The sequence below is a fragment of the Podarcis erhardii genome (genome assembly GCF_964252035.2).
Source record: "Podarcis erhardii genome assembly, chromosome: W".
NCBI classification, from domain to species: Eukaryota; Metazoa; Chordata; class Lepidosauria; order Squamata; family Lacertidae; genus Podarcis; species Podarcis erhardii.
The window spans coordinates 25,047,254-25,072,286 of record NC_138506.1 but is presented as its reverse complement, the minus strand read 5'-3'; the positions used below and the strand labels follow the sequence as shown (position 1 = coordinate 25,072,286).

General features: G+C 42.8%; 1 long non-coding RNA gene across 1 annotated transcript in view; it reads left to right on the top strand.

The window, feature by feature from the left end:
• The first annotated feature begins 1,496 nt into the window (after positions 1–1,496).
• The window catches only part of LOC309333287, a 324,488-nt gene continuing 300,951 nt past the window's right edge, over positions 1,497–25,033 (top strand). Inside the window, exon 1 of the long non-coding RNA XR_014152449.1 lies at positions 1,497–1,548. This is a non-coding gene — a long non-coding RNA (uncharacterized lncRNA). The remainder of the gene's footprint in view (positions 1,549–25,033) is intronic.

Genomic DNA, 25,033 nt, shown 5'->3' with positions numbered 1-25,033 from the left:
TTCAGAGCACAAACAAATCCCTGTTTTACCTGTACGCCATCAGGTGGAAGCATATAAAGTGATTCACCTAGAGATCCGTACAAAAATGCTGTATTCACATCGTGGTGACTAACGTGTAGATTCTCCTCTGCAGCCAGCTTGAGCATAAGCCTAATGCTCTCATACCTCACGGTGGGTGAGTAGGTCTCGTGATAGTCTTCTCCTGGTACCTGTGAAAAACCTCTGGCTACCAATCTGGCTTTGTGTCTGACTATCTTGCCATTTTGATCTGTCTTTGCTTTGAAGACCCATTTGCTTCCTATCAGTTTCATTCCTGGAACTACTGGAACTAGCTCCCACGTTTTGTTCCTCTCTAAGGAATCAAGCTCAGCCTTCATGGCATTTAACCATGGCTCAGCATCCTTTGAATCCAAATCCTGGATTTCTTGGAAACTTGAAGGTTCAAATACCTTCTTGGAGCTTTTTTTTTTTTAATAAATATTTATTAAAGGTTTTTTTTTTTTTTAATTACAGTACAAATAACGAAACAAAGTAACACATATCATAAACATATTTTCTTAACTTCTTTGGACTTCCTCACATCCCCCGCTCCTGCGTTCCTAATTTCTAAAAATTTAATCAGCAATTTATCTCCTTAATTCCATTCTTGTTATCTAATTTTCCAATGTTGTGTCTCTAATTTTAGATATCGTTTATTCAAACCTTAAAAATTTAAATTTAGCCTAATACTTATCTAGAATTTATCTTTTCTTAAATTTAACTTATCTTCATACTTCACTTCATCTAGCTTAATGGTGCCAAGTTATTTTTAATCTAGCATCCTTCTTAACATTCATACAATTTACAATATTTTTGTAGATAAATCTTGAATTTCTTCCAGTCTTCTTCTACCGTCTCCTCTCCCAGGTCTCGGATTCTGCCAGTCATCTCGGCCAGTTCCATGTAGTCTATCAGTTGCATCTGCCATTCTTCCAGTGTGGGTAAATCTTGGGATTTCCAGTGCTTGGCAACGAGTATCCTTGCTGCTGTTGTTGCATACATAAAAAATGTTCGGTCCTTCTTTAACACCCTCTGGCCGACAATACCCAGAAGGAAGGCCTCTGGTTTCTTAGGGAAGGTATACTTAAATACCCTTTTCAGCTCATTATATATCATTTCCCAGAAAGCCTTCACTCTAGGGCAGGTCCACCAGAGGTGAAAGAACGTTCCTTCACTTTCTTTACATTTCCAACATTTGTTATCAGACAAATGGTATATTTTTGCAAGTTTGACTGGGGTCATGTACCATCTATATATCATTTTCATAACATTTTCTTTCAAAGCATTACATGCAGTGAAATTCAACCCAGTGGTCCACAACCTCTCCCAGTCCTCAAACCTGATATTATATCCAATGTCCTGTGCCCACTTTATCATAGCCGATTTGACCGTTTCATCTTGTGTGTTCCATTTTAACAGCAAGTTATACATTCTTGAAAGTACCTTAGTCTTAGGCTCTAACAATTCCGTTTCTAACTTCGATTTTACCACCTGGAATCCTAACTTTTTGTCAAGTTTAAAAACTTCTTTAATCTGAGCGTAATGTAACCAATCTCGCACTTTGTCTTTCATTTTCTCCTGACTCTGCAATTTCCAGTTATCTCCATCTTTTTCTAATATTTCCCAATACTTCGGCCATTTGGCCTCCATATTGAGTCTTTTCCGGGCCTTAGCTTCCAATGGTGAAAGCCACCTTGGAGTTTTATTTTCCAGTAAGTCTTTGTATTTTGTCCAGACATTAAACACTGCTTTTCTGACAATATGGTTCTTGAAAGTCCTATTGGTCTTAACCTTGTCATACCATAAATATGCATGCCAACCAAAAGCATTATTAAAACCTTCCAAGTCCAATACATCAGTGTCTTCGAGAAGCAGCCAATCTTTTAGCCAGCAGAAAGCTGCTGATTCATAGTACAACCTTAAGTCTGGCAGGGCAAAGCCCCCTCTTTCTTTCGCATCAGTTAATATCTTAAACTTAATTCTGGGCTTTTTGCCCTGCCAGACAAATTTGGAAATATCTCTCTGCCACTTCCGAAAGCATTCTGTTTTGTCCACAATCTGCAAAGTTTGAAACAAAAACAGCATTTTTGGCAATACATTCATCTTTATAGCAGCGATTCGGCCTAACAAGGAAAGTTTCAATCTTGTCCAACTTTCTAAGTCTCTCTTAATTTCTAACCAACATTTCTCATAATTGTCCTTAAATAGACTCAGATTTTTTGCTGTTATGTTTACCCCTAGGTATTTTACTTTTTTAACCACGTTTAACTCTGTCTCTTTCTGAAACCTTTCTGACTCTGTAACTGTCAAGTTTTTTCCCCAATACCTTAGTTTTTTGCTTATTTAATTTAAATCCCGCCACCCAACCAAACTCTTGAATCAATTGTAATACTCTTTTCGTACTAGATTCTGGCTCCTGTAAAGTCAAAACCAAGTCATCTGCAAAAGCTTTAAGTTTGTACTGTTTCGCTCCGACCTGAATTCCTTCAACCAACCGGTCCCCTCTAATCATATTCAAGAGCACCTCCGAAATGAATAGCAATGGGGAAATAGGGCAGCCTTGTCGTGTTCCTTTTTCAATTTTAAACTCTTCTGTAACCACATTGTTGACTATCAGTTTGGCCTTTTGTTCTGAATAGATTGCATCTATCCCATTTTCAAAACCCCGTCCCACTCCCATCCCTTCCAGGTTTTTCTTCATGAATTTCCAGGAAATATTGTCAAAGGCCTTCTCCGCATCTATAAAAATTAACACAGCTTTTGTATTAATGTTTGTTTGCAAGAGTTCCAAAATGTCAATAATGTTCCTTGTGTTAGCAAACAAATGTCTACCTGGGAGAAAGCCTGCCTGGTCCTTATGAATTACTTCATTTAGTACTTTTTTGAATCTACTTGCTAAAATGTCTGCAAATATTTTGTAATCCACATTTAAGAGGGAGATGGGACGGTAATTCTTAAGTTGTGTCTTTTCCGTTTCCAGTTTGGGTATCAATGTGATGAAGGCCTCTTTCCACGATTCCGGCGCCTTCTTCCCCTCCAAAATTTCGTTGCCTACCTCCATCAGTGGTTGTATCAAATAGTCTTTCAATGTCTTATAGTACTTGGAGGTAAGCCCATCTGGCCCTGGAGATTTGCCCAATTGCATGTTCTGAATGGCTTGTTCAATCTCTTGTCGTGTTATTTTACAATTCAGGATTGATCTGTTTTCTTGTGACAATTTTGGTAATCCATACTTTATCAAAAATTGTTCTATCTTAGCCTCATCTTGCGGCCCTTGAGTATACAATTGTTTGAAGTATCTCTGGAAACACTTTCTAATCTCCATAGGATTCTGAATGTTTCTTCCTTCAATCTCTAAGTTTGTAACTGTATTTATTTTTTGTCTCTTCTTCAACTGCCATGCTAGCAGTTTCCCACATTTATTCGCCGATTCAAATGTTCTTTGTTTCATTAATTTAACCTTCCACTCTATTTCCTGATTTATCAATTTAGAATATTGTGCTTGATAGAGTTTAATTTCTCTCAGAATCGGCTGTGACTTCGGTTTTGATCTTAACTTCTTCTCACATTCTTTAATTTTCTCCAGAATCTTATCTTTTTTCTCATTTTGTGTCCTTTTTTTTACAGCATTCTGTTGTATCAAGAACCCCCTCATCACGGCCTTGCTTGCGTCCCAGATGATTCTTTTTTCCACCGTAGTATTCAAATTTATCTCAAAATAATCCTTCAAAGCTTTTTGGGCCTTCTTGGTAATCTCCTGATCTCTAAGCAAGTTGTCATTCATCTTCCATCTAAAAGAGCCGGTTGGTAGTAGTCTCATGTCCATCTTTACTGCATTATGGTCGGAGCAAGTCTTTGGGCAGATTTCCACCTTTCTGATCTTAGGTGCCAGACCTCTAGATATCCATATTTGGTCAATTCTTGTCCATGTCAGTTGGGCTTCAGAGAAGAAAGTTCCCTCTCTTCCCAAGGGGTTCTTTATCCTCCAAATGTGAATCAAGTCCATATTGTCCGTCAGTTCAAAGAAAGTCTTAGGTAGTCTGCCATCTTTTGTCACATTTTGGCTTTGTGACTTATCCATGTTGGTTGATACAACCCCATTCATATCTCCCATCATGATGATGTTGTCATAGTCCAGAAAATCCAGCATACTCTCATGCAACTTCTTATAAAATTCCGATTTCCCCTCATTTGATGCGTAAATTCCTAATATCAAAAGCTTCTCTCCTTGATGTTGTATCTCAATTGCCAAGATTCTTCCTTGCTCATCTTTGAATAAAAATTTTGGTGATAGGCTCTCCTTTGCATAGATCACCACTCCTCTTTTCTTCACTCTATCCGAAGAAATAAATTCTTGGCCTAGTCTTTTGTTTATTAACACTTTTTTGTGGAGCCTAGTCACATGTGTTTCTTGCAAACAAATAATGTCCAATTGTTCTTTTTTCAATATGTGAAATATCTTCCTCCTTTTTTCCGGGGAATTGCATCCATTAATGTTCCAGCTCAAAAGTTGCAGAGACATCCTGAATAAATCTGTTATTGCTCTGGTGATGGTATCTTTTTCTCTGGATCTTCAGGTTCCGAAGGTGGGGGTGCAACTAATGGTCCAGGCCCCGGGGGTATTTCAATCCCTTTCTGAAGGTCCTCTCCGTAGGCAATCAGAAATTTATCTCTATCTTCAGCTGTTTTAATTTTAACCTTCTTCCCTCTGAAAGTAAAGGATAATCCCTGAGGAAATTCCCACCTAAAGATGATTGAGTTGCTCCTCAACAGTTTGACCAGTTCAAGATAGGTGGATCTAAGGTCCAGAAGTTGTTTCGGAATATCTTTGTAAATTTCAGCCCTTCTATCCAAAATGTCCAGTGACTTTTCGTAGTGTAGGCCTAGTACTTTATCTCTTTCCTCCTTCAATCTCAGGGTTATCAAACAATCTCTGGGCTTGTCTTTCCTCGCAAACTTTCCAAGTCTGAAGGCCGACACAATTTTAAAGTCCTTTTCCTCTTCTAAAGGCCAAAATTTAGAAAATTCTTTGGTCAGGAACTCAATTAAATTTCCTTGTTCAAGTTCTGGTATCGACCTCAATCTTAGGTTATTTTCCCGGTTCCGCAGTTCTATCATAGACAAATACATCTGTTGCTCACCAACTTGTTTATGCAGTGGCTTTACCTCTTGTTCTAAGTTTTCAACTTTTTGGCTAGTTGCCTCAGCCAATTTGCGGTTTTCTGCAGTGGCTTCAGATAACTGTCCGATTGCTTGTACGTTCAGAGCCACTTGTTCAGTTATTTTGTTTAAACAGGCTGCATTTTGATCAATCTTGGCCGTTTGTTCATCTACTTTCTTGTCCAAAGATTCCAATTTTTCCAGGATTTTCTCTAAGGTTGAACCAAATGCTCCTGCAGCCATATCTTCCAGCTGTAGTTGCTCAGTTTCTTCTTCCCCTGCCAGCGGCAGAGTAGGAACAGAAGATCTACATGCCTGTGAGGCTAAGGCTAAAGTTGTTTGTCTAGTTTTAACTCTGGCCTCTTTTTTTCTTGCGCCACTCATTCCAATTTTGTCCTTCTTGGAGCTTTTAACAGCTGCTACTGCTGTCTTAGCAAACTCATCAGCAAATCTCTTTGGAGGTCTGCCTTTTGTGGCTCTTTGTGACCTGCGAATTAGCCTTAAGTCTTCAACACTCTCCTCTTCTTTCTTAGGAGAAAAGTGGCCTATTGTGAACAATGGTTCCTCCAATTCTTGATCAATTCTTGATCTTACGGGTTTGTTATCCTTATTGGGGTGACCATTTTTATTAGGGGTTATTATTATTGCTATTATTAGGGGTTATTATGATCATGGGTTCCTATCATTTTTTCTTATTTATTTTTTATTAGGGGTTATTCTTCCTTGAGTTGCTATTATTAGGGGTTATTACGATCATGGGTTCCTATCATTTTTTCTTATTTATATTTTATTATTATTAGGGGTCATTCTTCTTAAATTGTTTGTTACACATAGGGGTTATTATTATTGTGGGTTATTAGGGGTGATTGTTTTTATTAGGGATTATTATTATTGCTATTGTTGTTGTTGTTGTTTAGTCATTTAGTCGTGTCTGCCTCTTCGTGACCCCATGGACCAGAGCACGCCAGGCACTCCTGCCTTCCACTGCCTCCCGCAGTTTGGTCAAACTCAGGCTGGTAGCTTCAAGAACACTGTCCAACCATCTCGTCCTCTGTCGTTCCCTTCTCCTTGTGCCCTCCATCTTTCCCAACATCAGGGTCTTTTCCAGGGAGTCTTCTCTTCTCATGAGGTGGCCAAAGTATTATTAGGGACTTATTACGATCATGGGTTCGGATCAAGCGTTTATTATTTTTATTAGGGGTTCTTCTTAGGTGTGATTCTTCGGGGTTTCTTATTCTGTGGGGTTATTATTCTTAGGGGTTATCACTTTTATTAGGGACTGTTATTATCGCTATTATTAGGGGTTATTATGATCCTGGGTTTGGATTAAGGGTTTATAAATTTTATTAGTGGTTATTCTTCTTAGGGGTTGTCCTTAGGGGTTTGTTGTTCTTAAGGGGTTGTTATTCTTAGGGGTTATTAGGGGTGACCGTTTTCATTAGGGGCTATTATTACCGTTATTATTAGGAGTTATTCTGATCATGGGTTCCAAGTGACCCCACCGGTTGTCCCCGACCCAGGGGATTTGGCGTGCACAGCGTTGCGGGGGCTCTGGTGTATTTAAAGGTCTCCACTTTGTCCACCTGGAGGAAAAAAAGGGATCTCCCAGCAGACATCTAGCCTGACACCAAATCTCGGCTCCGGGAAATGTTGGAAAAACCTCCCTTTTGGGGGTCCATAGAATAGCAATGAATGGAGGGAAGGTACACCCCAGCGGTCATCCAGCCTGACCCCCTACCTGTCTCATCATGCACTGCAGCAGGCCTCACATCAGCTTGACCACGCTCTGCAGGGGGAAGAAAAACGCTGCCGGAAACTCAGAACTTGAACTCGGGACGGACAACCCCAAAGCCAATGAAGTTTTGTTGTCCGGATCTCATTTCCTCCGCTGAGTTTTTTGACTCCGCATTCCAGGCATTTGGCCTGGGAATAGGGTTTCGATCTCACCCCCCAACCCAGCGTCACACCTGCTCTGGCCAAGATGCGCCGTGGCTCTTGAGTTGCAGCGTGAGGTCGGGAAATGCATTGCCAGCAAGGAGGACCCAAAAGACGATTCCCGAGAAGGGTTCTTCCCCACCCCAGGGTGGGAAGGGAAAAGCCGGTCGCGTCTCTTTTGCGGGATGGGTTTTTGGGTCACGGGTGCGAGTTCTGCCACGCGGGCAGAGGGGCAGCAGCCTGACGATATGCTCGGCACCTTGGAAAATATTATTTTTCTTTTATTTAATTTTCATTTTCACTTTATTATTGTGTTCTATCTTATTGTATTTTTTATTTTTTATTTTCTTTCATAGAATCATAGAATCATAGAGTTGGAAGAGACCACAAGGGCCATCGAGTCCAACCCCCTGCCAAGCAGGAAACACCATCAGAGCACTCCTGACATATGGTTGTCAAGCCTCTGCTTAAAGACCTCCAAAGAAGGAGACTCCACCACACTCCTTGGCAGCAAATTCCACTGTCGAACAGCTCTTACTGTCAGGAAGTTCTTCCTAATGTTTAGGTGGAATCTTTTTTCTTGTAGTTTGGAACCATTGCTCCGTGTCCGCTTCTCTGGAGCAGCAGAAAACAACCTTTCTCCCTCCTCTATGTGACATCCTTTTATATATTTGAACATGGCTATCATATCACCCCTTAACCTCCTCTTCTCCAGGCTAAACATGCCCAGCTCCCTTAGCCGTTCCTCATAAGGCATCGTTTCCAGGCCTTTGACCATTTTGGTTGCCCTCCTCTGGACACGTTCCAGTTTGTCAGTGTCCTTCTTGAACTGTGGTGCCCAGAACTGGACACAGTACTCCAGGTGAGGTCTGACCAGAGCAGAATACAGTGGCACTATTACTTCCCTTGATCTAGATGCTATACTCCTATTGATGCAGCCCAGAATTGCATTAGCTTTTTTAGCTGCTGCGTCACACTGTTGGCTCATGTCAAGTTTGTGGTCAACCAAGACTCCTAGATCCTTTTCACATGTACTGCTTTCAAGCCAGGTGTCCCCCATCTTGTATTTGTGCCTCTCAATTTTTTTTGCCCAAGTGCAATACTTTACATTTCTCCCTGTTAAAATTCATCTTGTTTGTTTTGGCCCAGTTCTCTAATCTGTCAAGGTCGTTTTGAAGTGTGATCCTGTCCTCTGGGGTGTTAGCCACCCCTCCCAGTTTGGTGTCATCTGAAAATTTGATCAGGATGCCCTTGAGTCCATCATCCAAGTCGTTGATAAAGATGTTGAATAAGACCGGGCCCAAGACAGAACCCGGTGGCACCCCACTAGTCACTCTTCTCCAGGATGAAGAGGAACCATTGATGAGCACCCTTTGGGTTCGGTCAGTCAGCCAGTTACAAATCCACTGAGTGGTAGCATAGTCAAGTCCACATTTTACCAGCTTCTTTACAAGAATATCATGGGGCACCTTGTCAAATGCCTTGCTGAAATCAAGGTAGGCTACATCCACTGCGTTCCCTTCATCTACCAGGCTTGTAATTCTGTCAAAAAACGAGATCAGGTTAGTCTGACATGACTTATTTTTCAGAAATCCATGCTGACTATTGGTGATCACAGCATTCCTTTCTAGGTGCTCACAGACTGTTTGCTTAATGATCTGCTCCAGAATCTTCCCTGGTATTGATGTCAGACTGACTGGGTGGTAATTGTTTGGGTCCTCTCTTTTCCCCTTTTTGAAAATAGGGACAACATTTGCCCTCCTCCAGTCTGCCGGAACTTCGCCTGTTCTCCAGGAATTCTCAAAGATGACTGCCAGTGGTTCTGAGATCACATCTGCCAGTTCTTTTAATACTCTTGGATGCAGTTCATCTGGCCCTGGAGACTTGAATACATCTAAACTAACCAAGTATTCTTGTACTATCTCCTTAGTTATTCTGGGCTGTGTTTCCTCTGCTGAATCATTTGCTCCAAATTCTTCAGGGCGGGCATTGTTTTCTTTATTGGAGAAGACCGAGGCAAAGAAGGCATTGAGGAGTTCAGCCCTTTCTGTGTTCCCTGTTTGCATTTCACCATCTTCTCCTCTGAGTGACCCCACTGTTTCTTTGTTCTTCCTTTTGCTACGAACATACCCATAAAAGCCTTTTTTGTTGCTTTTAACCTCTCTAGCAAGCCTGAGTTCATTCTGTGCTTTAGCTTTTCTGACTTTGTGTCTACACGTGCTGGCTATTTGTTTGAATTCCTCTTTGGTGGTTTCCCCCGTTTTCCATTTTTTGTACACATCCTTTTTTAATCTTAACTCAGTTAAAAGTTCTTTAGATAGCCACCCTGGCTTCTTTAGGCACCTTCCATGTTTCCGTCTCATTGGTATTGCCTGAAGTTGTGCTTTTACTATCTCCCTCTTAACAAACTCCCAGCCATCATGAACTCCCTTTCCTTTTAGTATTACTGTCCATGGGATCTCACCCAGCACTTCCCTAAGTTTTATGAAGTCGGCTTTCTTAAAGTCAAGAAATTGAGTCCTAGTATGCTTGGCTGCTCCTTTCCGCTGTATAGTAAACTTCAGAAGAGCATGATCACTCGCGCCTAATGATCCTTCCACTTCTACCCCACTAACCAGGTCATCAACATTGGTTAGGACCAGATCTAAAATGGCTGTTCCTCTTGTTGCTTCTCCCACTTTCTGGACAACGAAGTTGTCTGCAAGGCCAGTGAGGAATCTGTTTGACCTTATGCTCTTGGCTGAGTTTGACATCCAGCAAATATCCGGGTAATTGAAGTCCCCCATTACTACTATCTCCCTTCCTTTTGCATGCTTGGCCATCTGTTCCAGGAAGGCATCATCTATGTCCTCCGTTTGGCTTGGGGATCTATAGCAAACTCCCACAATGAGGTCCCTGTTATTCTTCTCTCCCTTAATTTTGACCCAAATGCTCTCACTTTGGCTTTGAGGTTCTAAATCTTGGATCTCTTCACAGGTATACACATCCCTGACATATAACGCCACTCCTCCTCCTTTCTTGTCTGGTCTGTTTCTCTGAAATAGATTGTATCCCTCCATTATTACATTCCAGTCGTGGGACTTATCCCACCAGGTTTCAGTGATGCCTATTATGTCATATTTAGTTTGCTGTACCAAGAGCTCAAGCTCATCTTGTTTATTTCCCATGCTTTGCGCATTAGTGTACAGACATTGAAGTCCATTAATCATTCCCCCGTGTCTCTTATTTAAGGATTTTTTCCTCCCACCACTAGGTCTGCGTGCTGTTTGCTCTATTTGGTCTATGACATTTGGATGATCATCTTCATCAATTGATAGACTCCTACCTTCAGGAGCACTGTCTCCCTCCCCCACATTAGTCAGTTTAAAGCCCTCCTGATGACGTTTCTGAGATTTTTGGCAAAAACATTCCTCCCAACCGTTGTGAGGTGCAGCCCATCGCTTGCCAGAAGTCCATCTTCAAGAAACTGCAGTCCGTGATCTAAGAATCCAAACCGTTCCTGTTTACACCATTTGCGAAGCCAGCTGTTCACTTCCACTATTTTTCTCTCTCTCCCTGGGCCACGTCGTTCAACTGGGAGGACAGATGAGATGACAATTTGTGCATTTAATTGCTTCAATTTCCTGCCCAGGGCCTCATAGTCTCTTTTGATCTTCTGGAGGCTATTGCTTGCAGTGTCATTGGTTCCCACATGAACCAATAGGAAGGGGTATTTGTCAGTGGGTTTTATGATTCCTTGCAGTCGTTCAGTTACATCTTGGATCTTAGCCCCGGGGAGACAGCACACTTCCCGAGACATCTTGTCAGGCCCACAGATCACTGCTTCTGTTCCCCTCAGTAGGGAATCCCCTATCACCACTACACGCCTCCTCTTAGGTTTGGTCGGGGTTCTTCCGTGATCTGTCCGTTCCAAGGTCGCCTGCACATTCCCTGAGGACTGACTTTGCTGCTCGTCTTCATATACCTGATCGACTGTAACGAGGGAGAGATCCTCAAATGGAGTCTGCTCTTCGTCTTCCACTGCCTCCCGCAGTTTGGTCAAACTCAGGCTGGTAACTTCAAGAACACTATCCAACCATCTTGTCCTCTGTCGTCCCCTTTCCCAACATCAGGGTCATTTCCAGGGAGTCTTCTCTTCTCATGAGGTGGCCAAAGTATTGGAGCCTCAGCTTCACGATCTGTCCTTCCAGTGAGCACTCAGGGCTGATTTCCTTAAGAATGGATACGTTTGATCTTCTTGCAGTCCATGGGACTCTCAAGAGTCTCCTCCAGCACCATAATTCAAAAGCATCAATTCTTCGACGATTAGCCTTCTTTATGGTTCAGCTCTCACTTCCATATATAACTACTGGGAAAACCATAGCTTTTACTATACGGACCTTTGTTGGCAAGGTGATGTGTCTGCTTTTTAAGATGCTGTCTAGGTTTGTCATTGCTTTTCTCCCAAGAAGCAGGCGTCTTTTAATTTCGTGGTTGCTGTCACCATCTGCAGTGATCATGGAGCCCAAGAAAGTAAAATCTCTCACTGCCTCCATTTCTTCCCCTTCTATTTGCCAGGAGGTGATGGGCCCAGTGGCCATGATCTTCGTTTTTTTGATGTTGAGCTTCAGACCATATTTTGCGCTCTCCTCTTTCACCCTCAATAAAAGGTTCTTTAATTCCTCCTCACTTTCTGCCATCAACGTTGTGTCATCTGCATATCTGAGGTTGTTGATATTTCTTCCGGCAATCTTAATTCCAGCTAGGGATTCATCCAGCCCAGCCTTTCGCATGATGAATTCTGCATATAAGTTAAATAAGCAGGGAGACAATATACAGCCTTGTTGTACTCCTTTCCCAATTTTGAACCAATCAGTTGTTCCATAACCAGTTCTAACTGTAGCTTCTTGTCCCACATAGAGATTTCTCAGGAGACAGATGAGATGATCAGGCACTCCCATTTCTTTAAGAACTTGCCATAGTTTGCTGTGGTCAACACAGTCAAAGGCTTTTGCATAGTCAATGAAGCAGAAGTAGATGTCTTTCTGGAACTCTCTAGCTTTCTCCATAATCCAGCGCATGTTTGCAATTTGGTCTCTGGTTCCTCTGCCCCTTCGAAATCCAGGTTGCACTTCTGGGAGTTCTCGGTCCACGTACTGCTTGAGCCTGCCTTGTAGAATTTTAAGCATAACCTTGCTAGCATGTGAAATGAGTGCAATTGTGCGGTAGTTGGAGCATTCTTTGGCACTGCCCTTCTTTGGGATTGGGATGTAGACTGATCTTCTCCAATCCTCTGGCCACTGCTGAGTTTTCCAAATTTGCTGGCATATTGAGTGTAGCACCTTAACAGCATCATCTTTTAAAATTTTAAATAGTTCAGCTGGAATACCGTCACTTCCACTGGCCTTGTTATTTGCAGTGCTTTCTAAGGCCCATTTGACTTCACTCTCCAGGATGTCTGGCTCAAGGTCAGCAACCACACTACCTGGGGTGTACGAGCCATCCATATCTTTCTGGCATAATTCCTCTCTGTATTCTTGCCACCTCTTCTTGATGTCTTCTGCTTTTGTTAGGTCCTTACCACTTTTGTCCTTTATTATGGTAATCTTTGTACGAAATGTTCCTTTCATAACTCCAATTTTCTTGAACAGATCTCTGGTTCTTCCCATTCTGTTGTTTTCCTCTGTTTCTTTGCATTGCTCGTTTAAGAAGGCCTTCTTGTCTCTCCTTGCTATTTTTTGGAAATCTGCATTCAATTTCCTGTATCTTTCACTATCTCCCTCGCATTTTGCTTGCCTTCTCTCTCCTGCATATTCCTGCATTGCAGGGGGTTGGACTAGATGATCCTCAGGGTCCCTTCCAACTCTACAGTTCTATGATTCTATGATTCTATGATTCTATGATTCTCCCGCTATTTGTAAGGCCTCATTGGACAGCCACTTTGCTTTCTTGCATTTCCTTTTCATTGGGATGGTTTTCGTTGCTGCCTCCTGTATAATGTTGCGAGCCTCCATCCATAGTTCTTCAAGCACTCTGTCCACCAAATCTAAATCCTTAAACCTGTTCCTCACTTCCACTGTGTATTCATAAGGGATTTGATTTAGATTGTATCTTACCGGCCCAGCGGTTTTTCCTACTTCCTTCAGATTAAGATTGAATTTTGCTATAAGAAGCTGATGATCTGAGCCACAGTCAGCTCCAGGTCTTGTTTTTGCTGATTGTATAGAGCTTCTCCATCTTTGGCTGCAGAGAATATAATCAATCTGATTTCGATGCTGCCCATCTGGTGATGTCCATGTGTAGAGTCGTCTCTTATGTTGTTGGAAAAGCGTGTTTGTGATGATCAGCTTGTTCTCTTGACAGAACTCTATTAGCCTTTGCCCTGCTTCGTTTTGATCTCCAAGGCCAAACTTGCCAGTTGTTCCTTTTATCTCTTGATTCCCTACTTTAGCATTCCAATCCCCTATAATGAGAAGAACATCCTTTGGTGTCACTTCTATAAGGTGTTGTAAGTCTTCATAGAATTGGTCAATTTCAGTTTCTTCCGCACCAGTAGTTGGTGCATAAGCTTGGATTACTGTGATGTTAAAAGGTCTGCCTTGGATTCGTATCGAGATCATTCTATCATTTTTGAGATTGCATCCCAGTACAGCTTTCGCCACTCTTTTGTTGACTATGAGGGCGACTCCATTTCTTTTACGGGTTTCTTGCCCACAGTAGTAGATATGATGGTCATCCGAACTGAATTCGCCCATTCCCGTCCATTTTAGTTCACTGATGCCCAGGATGTCAATATTTATTCTTGCCATCTTCTTTTTGACCACATCCAACTTACCCAGGTTCATGGTTCTTACATTCCAGGTTCCTATGCAATATTTTTCTTTACAGCATCGGACTTTCCTTTTGCTTCCAGGCATATCCGCAACTGGGCGACCTTTTGGCTTTGGCCCAGCCGCTTCATCAGCTCTGAATCTACTTGTACTTGTCCTCTGCTCTTCCTCAGTAGCATGTTGGACGCCTTCCGACCTGAGGTGCTCATCTTCCAGCATCATAACTTTTATATGCCTGTTGTATTTGTCCATGGAATTTTCTTGGCAGGGATACTGGAGTGGCTTGCCGGTTCCTCCTCCAGGTGGATCACATTTGGTCAAAACTCTCCACTATGACCTATTTATCTTGGGTGCCCTGCTCAGCATAGTTCATAGCTTCTCTGAGTTATTCAAGCCCCTTCGCCACGGCAAGGCAGTGATCCATGAAGGGGCTGTATGGGAGTATATTGTATTTAAAAATGGGGTATCAGAGCTTTTAGGGGGCTAACCAGGTTGGGATAACTGGGATAGCAGGCTTGTTGAGTTTTGAATGTCTTATGTAGATTTTTCAATTTCGTTGTTCTGTATGGGACAATGACAATAAAGATTATTGTATCGTAATGATTGCAGCTATTATCACAAAAACGGTTACAGTTATTATCACAATAACAAATGCAATTATTAGCAGCCAACAAAAAGGCCTTTTGGGTCACAGGGAAGGGAGCTGAATATTGAGTGACAGCCGTCAATGCCTTTTGGAGGGACGCCTTGCTCTGATCTAAATCCAAACCTGAGACCAAAATATAAGTGGCAGGCTAAATATAAGCGGCATTTCCAGGGCATTTCTCCTGACTAGCTGACTGCCTATTCTATGCTGCAGTTCCTGAATTTCAGCGGGTTGGAATGGATGACCCTTGGGTCCCACCTCTGCCGGTCATGGCAGATTATTGCTTTCTTATTGTTAAGAAGGAAGCAATAAGAAAGCAGTACTAAGAAGAAGAAGAAAGGAAAAGGAATAAGAAAAGAAGAAAGCAACAATAAAAAGAAAGCATTAATAAGAGGAAGTGTTATTGCTTATTAAGAAGAAAGCAATAATAAGAGGAAGAAAATGAAGCAATATTGCTTATTATCAGTAAGAAGAATGAAAGAAACAATAAAAAGAAAATAAAGCAGCAAAAAGAAAAAATGCTTATACTTTGCCGCGCTGCGGCACCACAAAAACATGGATCCGAGCCATGGATCCTCATGAATTCATATGATTTTTATATTGAAACAAAATAAAAACACCATGATACACTAGACCACATCTTAGTCTGTAGCAGAACCAAAAAAATCACGCATCCACTGTTTCGTGGTGCCGCCATGGTGCAAAAACATGGTTAAAAAACACAGATCCTCATGATTTTTGCACTAGATTAGCCCAAAGTCACCATCAGATCAAATATCATGGCCATGGTCACAGCCTGCACCACAAAAATCACGGATCCATGGCTTCCTGGCAACACCGTGGCCCAAAAACGTGGTTTTGAAGCACAGATCCTCATGGATCCTCACGCTTTTTGCATTGGGCCAACCCAAGCTCAACGTCAAATCACATATCATAGCCAGGGGCACAGCCTGCACCAAAAAAATCATTACTTGCACTACAAAAATCACAAAAATGCCCTTACCTGCACTGTTAATGTCACCACTGGAACATTATTATTAGAGCCGAGAGGAGAATGTATGACTATATATTGTACCAAGATATGGTTCATCTTCAAGAACAGATCAAATACATGCCAAAGTATTAAAGAGGAGAAAAAATATGAAACTGCTTACATACTGTCAACTAATATCCAGATTCAAGAAAGACTATATGGCAAACATTTAAATCAGTGAAAAGACAGAATTTGAGTCCATCATAACAGAGTTCTACCTTTTGGGTAAAATTTATAAACTATTACTCAAATATGACACCGAGCCCGAACAAGCAAAACCTTGTATGACAAAATGGATGCAAAAAATTTAAGAGCAGTTTACAGTGGAACAATGAGAACAATTATGAATAAAGGAATAAAATTCACTGCAAGTTAAGCCCTAAAACAAAATTGGTACAGTGGAGCCTCTGGTTGCAGACATAACCTGTGACGAAGGCATGTCCGCAACCCACAGCGTTCTCATCCTGAAGTGCTGCGTCTGCACAGGCGCAGGTGCCAGCGCAATTTGGCGGTTCTGCGCATGTGCCAGTGGCAAAACCTGGAAGTAACCCGTTCTGGCACTTCCAGGTTTCCTGCGGTCCGCAACCCAAAAACACGTAACCTGAAGCGGCCGTAACATGAGGTATGACTGTACAAAAATGTTCTTTCAATGGTATATAACTTTGAAAGATATACAGAAGATGAATAATGAAATGAATGGACATTGCTGGAAATGTCATAGACCTCAAGGAATCTCCTTCCATTTTTGGTGGACCTGTGAAAAGACCAAAAAGTTTTGGAGGAAAGTTCATTTCAAAATGAAAAAATGTAAAAAAACAACAACCCTAAATTTGCATTGGACCCCAAAACTATGCCGTTGGGAATGACTCCTTCAGCTACTGTATTGTGAAATTGTCAGTGGAACTATTTAGTTATATGACCACAGCAATCAGAGTGGTGTTGGCTAACATATGGAAATCTGACATATGTCCTGAAATAGATGCATGGAAAGAGAAACTATCAGAATATGCAGTAATGGCAAAACTCGTCAATTTAGTAAATAATTGACTCATCTTTATAATTTGTATACAACTTAACAGAACTGTAACAAAATGAACATCTGTATGGATTTGTATAATAGACCTTAGTTACAAAAATATTTCCTGTTTAAAAATATGATAAATAAATAAATATATAGTAGAAGAAATCTTGTCTGTCTGATCTAGAAATGAAATCATATTTTAAAATACCATATTTTTCGCTCTATAACACGCACCCGACCATAACACGCATGTAGTTTTTAGAGGAGGAAAATCAGTAGGCATGCCACCCGTAGGCATTCCCTCCATAACACGCACAGACATTTCCCCTTACTTTCTAGGAGGAAAAAAGTGAGTGTTATGGTGCAAAAAATACGGTAATTCTTGCTTTAGATTTTTATAATCATATATGGTATTTCTCCAATAGCAAACTACCTAGAATTGGAAATAATATTTAGTACACTAACCTTTGTTTAACTCTTGATAAATGTCAGCTTGCTGAGTTATTTTGTACCATTGTGATTCAATGTTATATTTGCACTCAACAAGGGAAACCCACATGATCTGAAGGTGTTGCTGTGCAATGCCAGGTCAATGATTCATAAGACCACTGCCATCCATGACTTGATCGTGGATGGAGGACTTGATCTGGCATGTGTAACAGAGACTTGGTTGGATGAAGCAGATGGGCCTGTCCTAGCTGCTGCTTGTCCACCAGGTTTCTCTTATGCACAGCAACCCAGGTCATGTGGGCGGGGAGGGGGGGTTGCAGTGATTTTTAGGAAGTCACTAGCTTGCATCACGCGTCGTACTGGGAAGACCTGAGTGCATGTTCTGGAAGTTGGGCAATAGGGGCAGTACAGGATTCCTTTTGGTGTACCGACCTCCCCGCTGCACCAAGGATTCCCTGTCTGAGCTGCTTCAGGTCATGGTGGATGTTCTCCTGGAGACACCTAGTTTGGTTGTCCTGGGGGATTTTAACATCCATGCTGACACAACCTTACAAGGGGCTGCTCGGGACTTCGTGGAAAGCATGGCCTCCATGGGGCTGTCCCTGAATAAGTTTGGCCCAACTCATAGTCACGGACATGCCTTAGACCTGGTGTTCACCTCTAGTGACGTGGGTGATCTGACACTAAGTAAAAGTGAAACAAAAAAAGTGCCATGGTCAGATCACTTCCTGCGGCAACTGGACTTCTCCATGACCCTTCTCCTCTGCAGGTAGGTGGGACCAATTTGGATGGTCCGCCCCCGCCACTTAATGGATCCAAATGGTTTCCAGAGAGTGGTAGGGGATGCTTTATCCCATGTTGATGGCCTTTCAGCTGATTCCCTGGTGGCCCGCTGGAATGCGGAGTTAACCAGGGCTATCAACTGTCTGGTTCCGAAGCGCCCTCTCCGATTGCATGGAGCCTGGACAGCCCCATGGTGTTCTTTGGAGCTGAGGGCGAGGAAACAATCGCTGAGACGGCTAGAGCACCGGTGGCAGAAAACTCATTCTGAATTGGACCGGACACAGGTTAGAGCTCAATGTCAAGCCTACCAAGTGGCGATAGCGACGGCAAAGAAGACTTTCTTCACCGCCTCTATTGCATCTGCAGAAAATAGTAGCAGGAGACTCTTTCAGGTGGTTTGCAATTTAACGGAACCACCTTTACCACTGGGGCCTTGTAAAGACCCCAAGATCTCCTGCAACGATTTTGCAAAATTTTTAGCAGATAAAGTCGCTCATATTCAGAAGGAGGTAGACACCACCATGGGAGCAGGGCTGGGGCGGGAGAGTGCTAGAGCCCTGTCTGGTCAAGTTGCATGGAATCAGTTTCAGTCCGTTACCCCCGAGGATGTGGACAGGCTGCTTGGATGCGTGAAACCAACCACCTGTCTCCTTGATCCTTGCCCATCCTGGCTAATAAAAGCAAGTCAGGAAGTGCTGGGCAATGGGCTCTGTGGGGTGGTGAATGCTTCCCTCTGTGAGGGAGCATTCCCAGACCTGCTGAAAGAGGCAGTGATTGAACCGCTTCTTAAAAAACCATCTTTAGACCCGGCCAGTATGGCCAACTATCGCCCAGTCTCAAATCTTCCATTCTTGGGCAAGGTGATTGAACAATTCAAAGTGTTGGTACTGACCTTTTAAGCCCTAAACGGCCTCGGCTCAGTAGACCTGAAGGAATGTCTCCACCCCCATCGTTCTGCCCGGACGCTGAGGTCCAGCACCAAGGGCCTTCTGGTGGTTGCCTCATTGCGAGAAGCAAAGTGACAGGGAACCAGGCAGAGGGCCTTCTCAGTAGTGGCGCCCGCCCTGCGGAATGTCCTCCCATTAGATGTCAAAGAGATAAACAACTACCTGACATTTAGAAGACATCTGAAGGCAGCCCTGTTTAGGGACGTTTTTAATGTGTTACTTTTTAATGTATTTTTATTTCATTTTTTTGGAAGCCGCCCAGAGTGGCTGGGGAAACCCAGCCAGATGGGCAGGGTAAAAATATTTTTATTTTTATTTTTATTTTTATTTTTATTTTTATTTTTATTTTTATTTTTATTTTTATTTTTATTTTTATTTTTATTTTTATTTTTATTTTTATTTTTATTTTTATTTTTATTTTTATCATCAGTACTTTGTAGGATTTGATAATCTTTATAGGTCTTTTAAATTTCTAATCTATCTATCTATCTATCTATCTATCTATCTATCTCTATCTATCTATCTATCTATCTATCTATCCCCTCCCCCTTTTTTCCTTTCTGTACTTCCCTATCCTTATAAAATTGAATATATATATATATATTAAAAATTTACGGCTCCACAGTTTTCTGGGTCACCCCATATTCATTACCCAACCACCTATGCTGCTCATGGCCAGATCACTTTGAGGCACTGCCATGCTGTAAAAACATTCTCATGAAGCACAGATCCCCATGGATCCTTAGGTTTTTTATGTTTGGTCACCCTGAAATCACTATCAAATCACACATGATGTATATGACCATAGAATGAACCACAAAAACCACAGAGCACAGCCAAGGAACAAACACTATATTAAATACTTTAATCCTCATGGATCGTCATGATTGTTAAATGGACTCCACCAAATTACACTGTAAGATCACACCAATGTCCATGGAATGACCGAAATAAAAACTCTATCTGAAATGGTTCTGCATTAGCAAGAACATTGTATTAAAATGACATTCATATCCATAGCTTCCACTGTGAAGAATTGCACCTGGAAATTTTTGACGCTGCTAAACTTCAAGAATATCTAAGGCAGAGATTGTGATGATCTTACCTGTGAATGTAAATTATCAAACCAACTAGATGGAGACCACCAAAGTAACTATGAAAAACAATCATCTGTCTTGCATCAATTCAGCTACAAATGGTTTGGGGATAAAAGTTGGTTGCTTTGAACAACTCCAGGCACACCTGGAAGAAGCGGACCATTTGGATCCCTTCCAGTCGGGATTCAGGCCTCATCATGGGACTGAAACTGCCTTGGTCGCACTGGTTGATGATCTCCGGCGGGCTAGGGACAAAGGTGAGAGCTGTTTCCTAGTTCTGCTGGATCTCTCAGCGGCGTTTGATACCATCGACCATGACATCCTTCTGGACCGTCTTGAGGGGCTGGGAGCTGGGGGCACTGTCATACAGTGGTTCCGCTCCTTCCGCCTGGGCCGTGTTCAGAAAGTGGTGGTGGGGGATGAGTGTTCAGACCCCTGGCCGCTCACTTGTGGGGTGCCTCAGGGTTCTGTCCTCTCCCCCATGCTTTTCAACATCTACATGCAGCCGCTGGGAGGGATCATCAGGAGGTTTGGGCTGGGTGTTCATCAGTATGCAGATGATACCCAGCTCTACCTCTCTTTTAAATCAGAACCAGTGAAGGCGGTAAAGGTCCTGTGTGAGTGTCTGGAAGCGGTTGGAGGATGGATGGCGGCTAACAGATTGAGGTTGAATCCTGACAAGACAGAAGTACTGTTTTTGGGGGACAGGAGGCGGGCAGGTGTGGAGGATTCCCTGGTCCTGAATGGGGTAACTGTGCCCCTGAAGGACCAGGTGCGCAGCCTGGGAGTCATTTTGGACTCACAGCTGTCCATGGAGGCACAGGTCAAATCTGTATCCAGGGCAGCTGTTTACCAGCTCCATCTGGTACGTAGGCTGAGACCCTATCTGCCTGCGGACTGTCTCGCCAGAGTGGTACATGCTCTGGTTATCTCCCGCTTGGACTACTGCAATGCGCTCTACGTGGGGCTACCTTTGAAGGTGACCCGGAAACTACAACTAATACTGTAGGAATGAAAATCACGGGAGACGAGCAGTGGGTGTCACGAGAGGCGTCTGCCGGGAAGGTCCCGGGAACTCTCTTTTATTGAATATTACAAACATTGCCACAGGTGTGCTTGTGGCTGATTGGTTGATACAAACACAAAGAAACTTAATGCTGATTGGTTAATGCAAATGCAAGGCGGGAATTACATGTGAGGGGTGGGAATTACATGTGAACATTAATCACCGGTAGATTAAAGGCTGGGAAACGAGGTTGGGACTAGACAGGCATGAAACCTCCTAATTAATAATAAAACAATTACTAATGATTGATCATAACATGAAAGAATACAATAATCAAGTTCTATAGATGTGGTCAGCTATGCATGGAGAACAAGTCACCATGAACTTAAGGTGAACTGAGCGATGAGAGAATGTCTTGATGTTTGGAACAGGTTCGTACAGTGTGTGCAGAAACAGAGAAAAGATTATAAGCGAGAGTTCCCAGAATGCAAGAGAAAAGAAGCAATGCTTCCCATAAGGCCACAGTTATGTGTAGAAAGAGAAAGATGCAATGCTTCCCTATAATGCAACAGTTATGTGCAGAGGGAAAACTTCCCTTTATCTCCCCCTTTCTTTTCTTTTTTGCGAGGCATACTGGGTAAGGCAAAAAATATTTCGGGATTAGTGGTGTGCCAGCAAATGCCCAAAATAAGTTCGCCAGGGAGGATGGGACAGAAGATACTACGAGATACGTGGTTTGCCAGCGCATGCTCGAAATAAATCTGCCCATTTCTCCCCTTTGGTTTACTGTTGGTGTTGCCATTTCGCAAGATAAGCAGCAAGGATTTTATTGGGTGGCTGGGGGGGAGAGAGAAGCCGAGAGAAAAGACTTATGAGGCCAGGAATGCATTGGAGGAAGCAGCAAAACAAAATTAATATACATATAATAACAATGGCATATTGAAAAAGACTACGAAGCCAAGTAAAGTTTGGTAACCAAGCAGTAAGCAGAAAACCAACATCCTGTTTGATGTGATGTGTGAGATTTTGCAAATGAGAGATTTGTTTTTGGATAGCCTTAGAATTGTCAGTGATATTAAAGCAGCACATGTTTTCCACTTGTTCGCATCCGTAATGATGGAGCATCAATAGATAATCGATAGCAGCGGTCTATAAGAGTCCATGACGCAATTCACTCTGTTCTTTATTCAAAAGGTGAAGAGCTTGTGAAGTAGAATTCAAGGCTTTTGCTGCGGAGCAAGCTAAAGAGTTAATATTCCTGCTATTTCGTACAGCCAATCCAGGAACTCCTAAAAGAGAGACAGCTAGAGAGAAATATTCAGATCTGCTAGGGAGAAAAACAAAATCGTTATAATCATTAGTCAATTGCACAGTGCGTCAATATCGAGAGCGGGACAAATGATGCTTTTTTGGTAAAATAATAGACATACCGCTTAAGCAGCAAGGTGTGCCATGGCTGATGTTTGCAGGAATGTAATTAAATGTAAAGCCTGGACACGACCAAAACCAGCCTTCAGGCAGCTCTGTGTATTTATATACATAGGAAATATTTGCATAATCAGAGCAATTAAAATTATCCTTGCCCATTTTCACACAGTTGGTTTTTGTGCAATTCACCATACGGGCACAAGTAACATTAAAGGAAGCCACGTATGGGGTCATGGAATTGGCTGCGTGGAGGAATGATGCAAAACTTTAACAGCAGCTGCCAGCTCAGAATGCTGGGCAAACTTCTGTGGAAGAATGTAGAGGCTGTGCCATTTATCATTTTGTTGCCATGCAACGACCCCCCTGGAGGGGGCTCCATTAGTAAACACAGTAAGGGCATCCAACGGGACAGGGCTACTGCACTATGCTTAAATTCACATTCAAAAACTACATATTGAACAGCAAATAAAAGCATTTGGTTGGCTGCCAAATTTGGATTGGCTCCGGCAAGCAAGGACATGGCATGGCTCTGGTTGCCAATTTCCGCACAGGAAATCATCTGAGCCGGATCGTATTTAGGACGGTTAATGATTGACTGCAAAGCCTTCTTACAGTCGGTGTTTGCAATTTCAAAAGCCGATTTTTTCATCAGCTCATTCTGGGCTGTAGTATTATCAACCTGCCTGGTGACTGCTTCTTTCAATCTATCTATAAATTGGTGGTAGGGCTCTGAATGTTGTTGTTTAATATTAACAAAAGAGCTAATAGGGAAAGCAGAAGGCAATTCCCCAGCCCACACAGATTCCTCCTCTAAGGACAGAATTCCTTTCTGCCTAGCCAGAGAAATTGAGGTGCGCACAGCTCCTGTAGGAGAGCACGCAGGGGTTGTGGCAGGCAAAGCAGGCAAAGGAGGAAGGGGAGGGGTGGATGGGTTTGTGGGCTGAGGTGTAGGGAGGGGTTGGCAAGGCTGCAATGGAGGCAAAAGCTTGGGATAAGGAGGGGGGGGATTGTCTGCTACAGCCAGAAGGGCAGGGGCCGAAGGAGACGCCTGGTGGACCTGGGGTCCTAATTTAGCAACGGCAGCTGCACATTTCTGCCAGGTGAGCAGACAATGAATTGAAGCCCTCGGTTCTGCAAAGAGGGTCTTCCCGATCTTTTGCCAAGTCTCCACCTCCAGAGAGCCCTTCTCGGGGTAGGAAGAATATTGGCAATTGATCTCCAAAAGTAATTGTTCAATTTCTTTTAAGGAAATTTGAACACCCACAACCCGTTGCCTAACTAAAGAAAAAAGTTCCTTGGCATGCTCTTTCTGCATCCGAGTCAAATCGCCCCCCATACTCACGAAGTAGCGCGCTGAGACTTTTCCAGTCGAGTGAAGTACAGGGGCTAGGCTGCATAAGGGATCTGGCACGTCGGGGGTCACCAGATGTAGGAAAGAAAATCACGGGAGACGAGCAGTGGGTGTCACGAGAGGCGTCTGCCGGGAAGGTCCCGGGAACTCTCTTTTATTGAATATTACAAACATTGCCACAGGTGTGCTTGTGGCTGATTGGTTGATACAAACACAAAGAAACTTAATGCTGCTTGGTTAATGCAAATGCAAGGCGGGAATTACATGTGAGGGGTGGGAATTACATGTGAACATTAATCACCGGTAGATTAAAGGCTGGGAAACGAGGTTGGGACTAGACAGGCATGAAACCTCCTAATTAATAATAAAACAATTACTAATGATTGATCATAACATGAAAGAATACAATAATCAAGTTCTATAGATGTGGTCAGCTATGCATGGAGAACAAGTCACCATGAACTTAAGGTGAACTGAGCGATGAGAGAATGTCTTGATGTTTGGAACAGGTTCGTACAGTGTGTGCAGAAACAGAGAAAAGATTATAAGCGAGAGTTCCCAGAATGCAAGAGAAAAGAAGCAATGCTTCCCATAAGGCCACAGTTATGTGTAGAAAGAGAAAGATGCAATGCTTCCCTATAATGCAACAGTTATGTGCAGAGGGAAAACTTCCCTTTATAATACAGAATGCGGCAGCTAGACTGGTGACTGGGAGCGGCCGCCGAGACCATATAACACCGGTCTTGAAAGACCTACATTGGCTCCCAGTACGTTTCCGAGCACAATTCAAAGTGTTGGTGCTGACGTTTAAAGCCCTAAATGGCCTCGGTCCAGTATATCTGAAGGAGCGTCTCCTCCCCCATCGTTCTGCCCGGACACTGAGGTCCAGCTCCGAGGGCCTTCTGGCGGTTCCCTCACTGCGAGAGGCCAAGTTGCAGGGAACCAGGCAGAGGGCCTTCTCGGTGGTGGCGCCCGCCCTGTGGAATGCCCTCCCATCGGATGTCAAGGCGATGGACAACTACCTGACATTCAGAAGACATCTGAAGGCAGCCCTGTTCAGGGAAGTTTTTAATATGTGACATTTTAGTGTATTTTTTATCTCTGTTGGAAGCCGCCCAGAGTGGCTGGGGAAACCCAGCCAGATGGGCGGGGTACAAATAATAAATTATTATTATTATTATTATTACTTTGGGGGGGTGGTAATTATAAATGGAGGTTTAACTGCAAGTTTTCTTGCCAGCAAATTTTGTCAGTGTAAACTTTGAAATACGGGGTCTCCAACGTGGTGTCCATGGGCAGAGTGGTGCCTACTGACAGCTTTCCTGGAG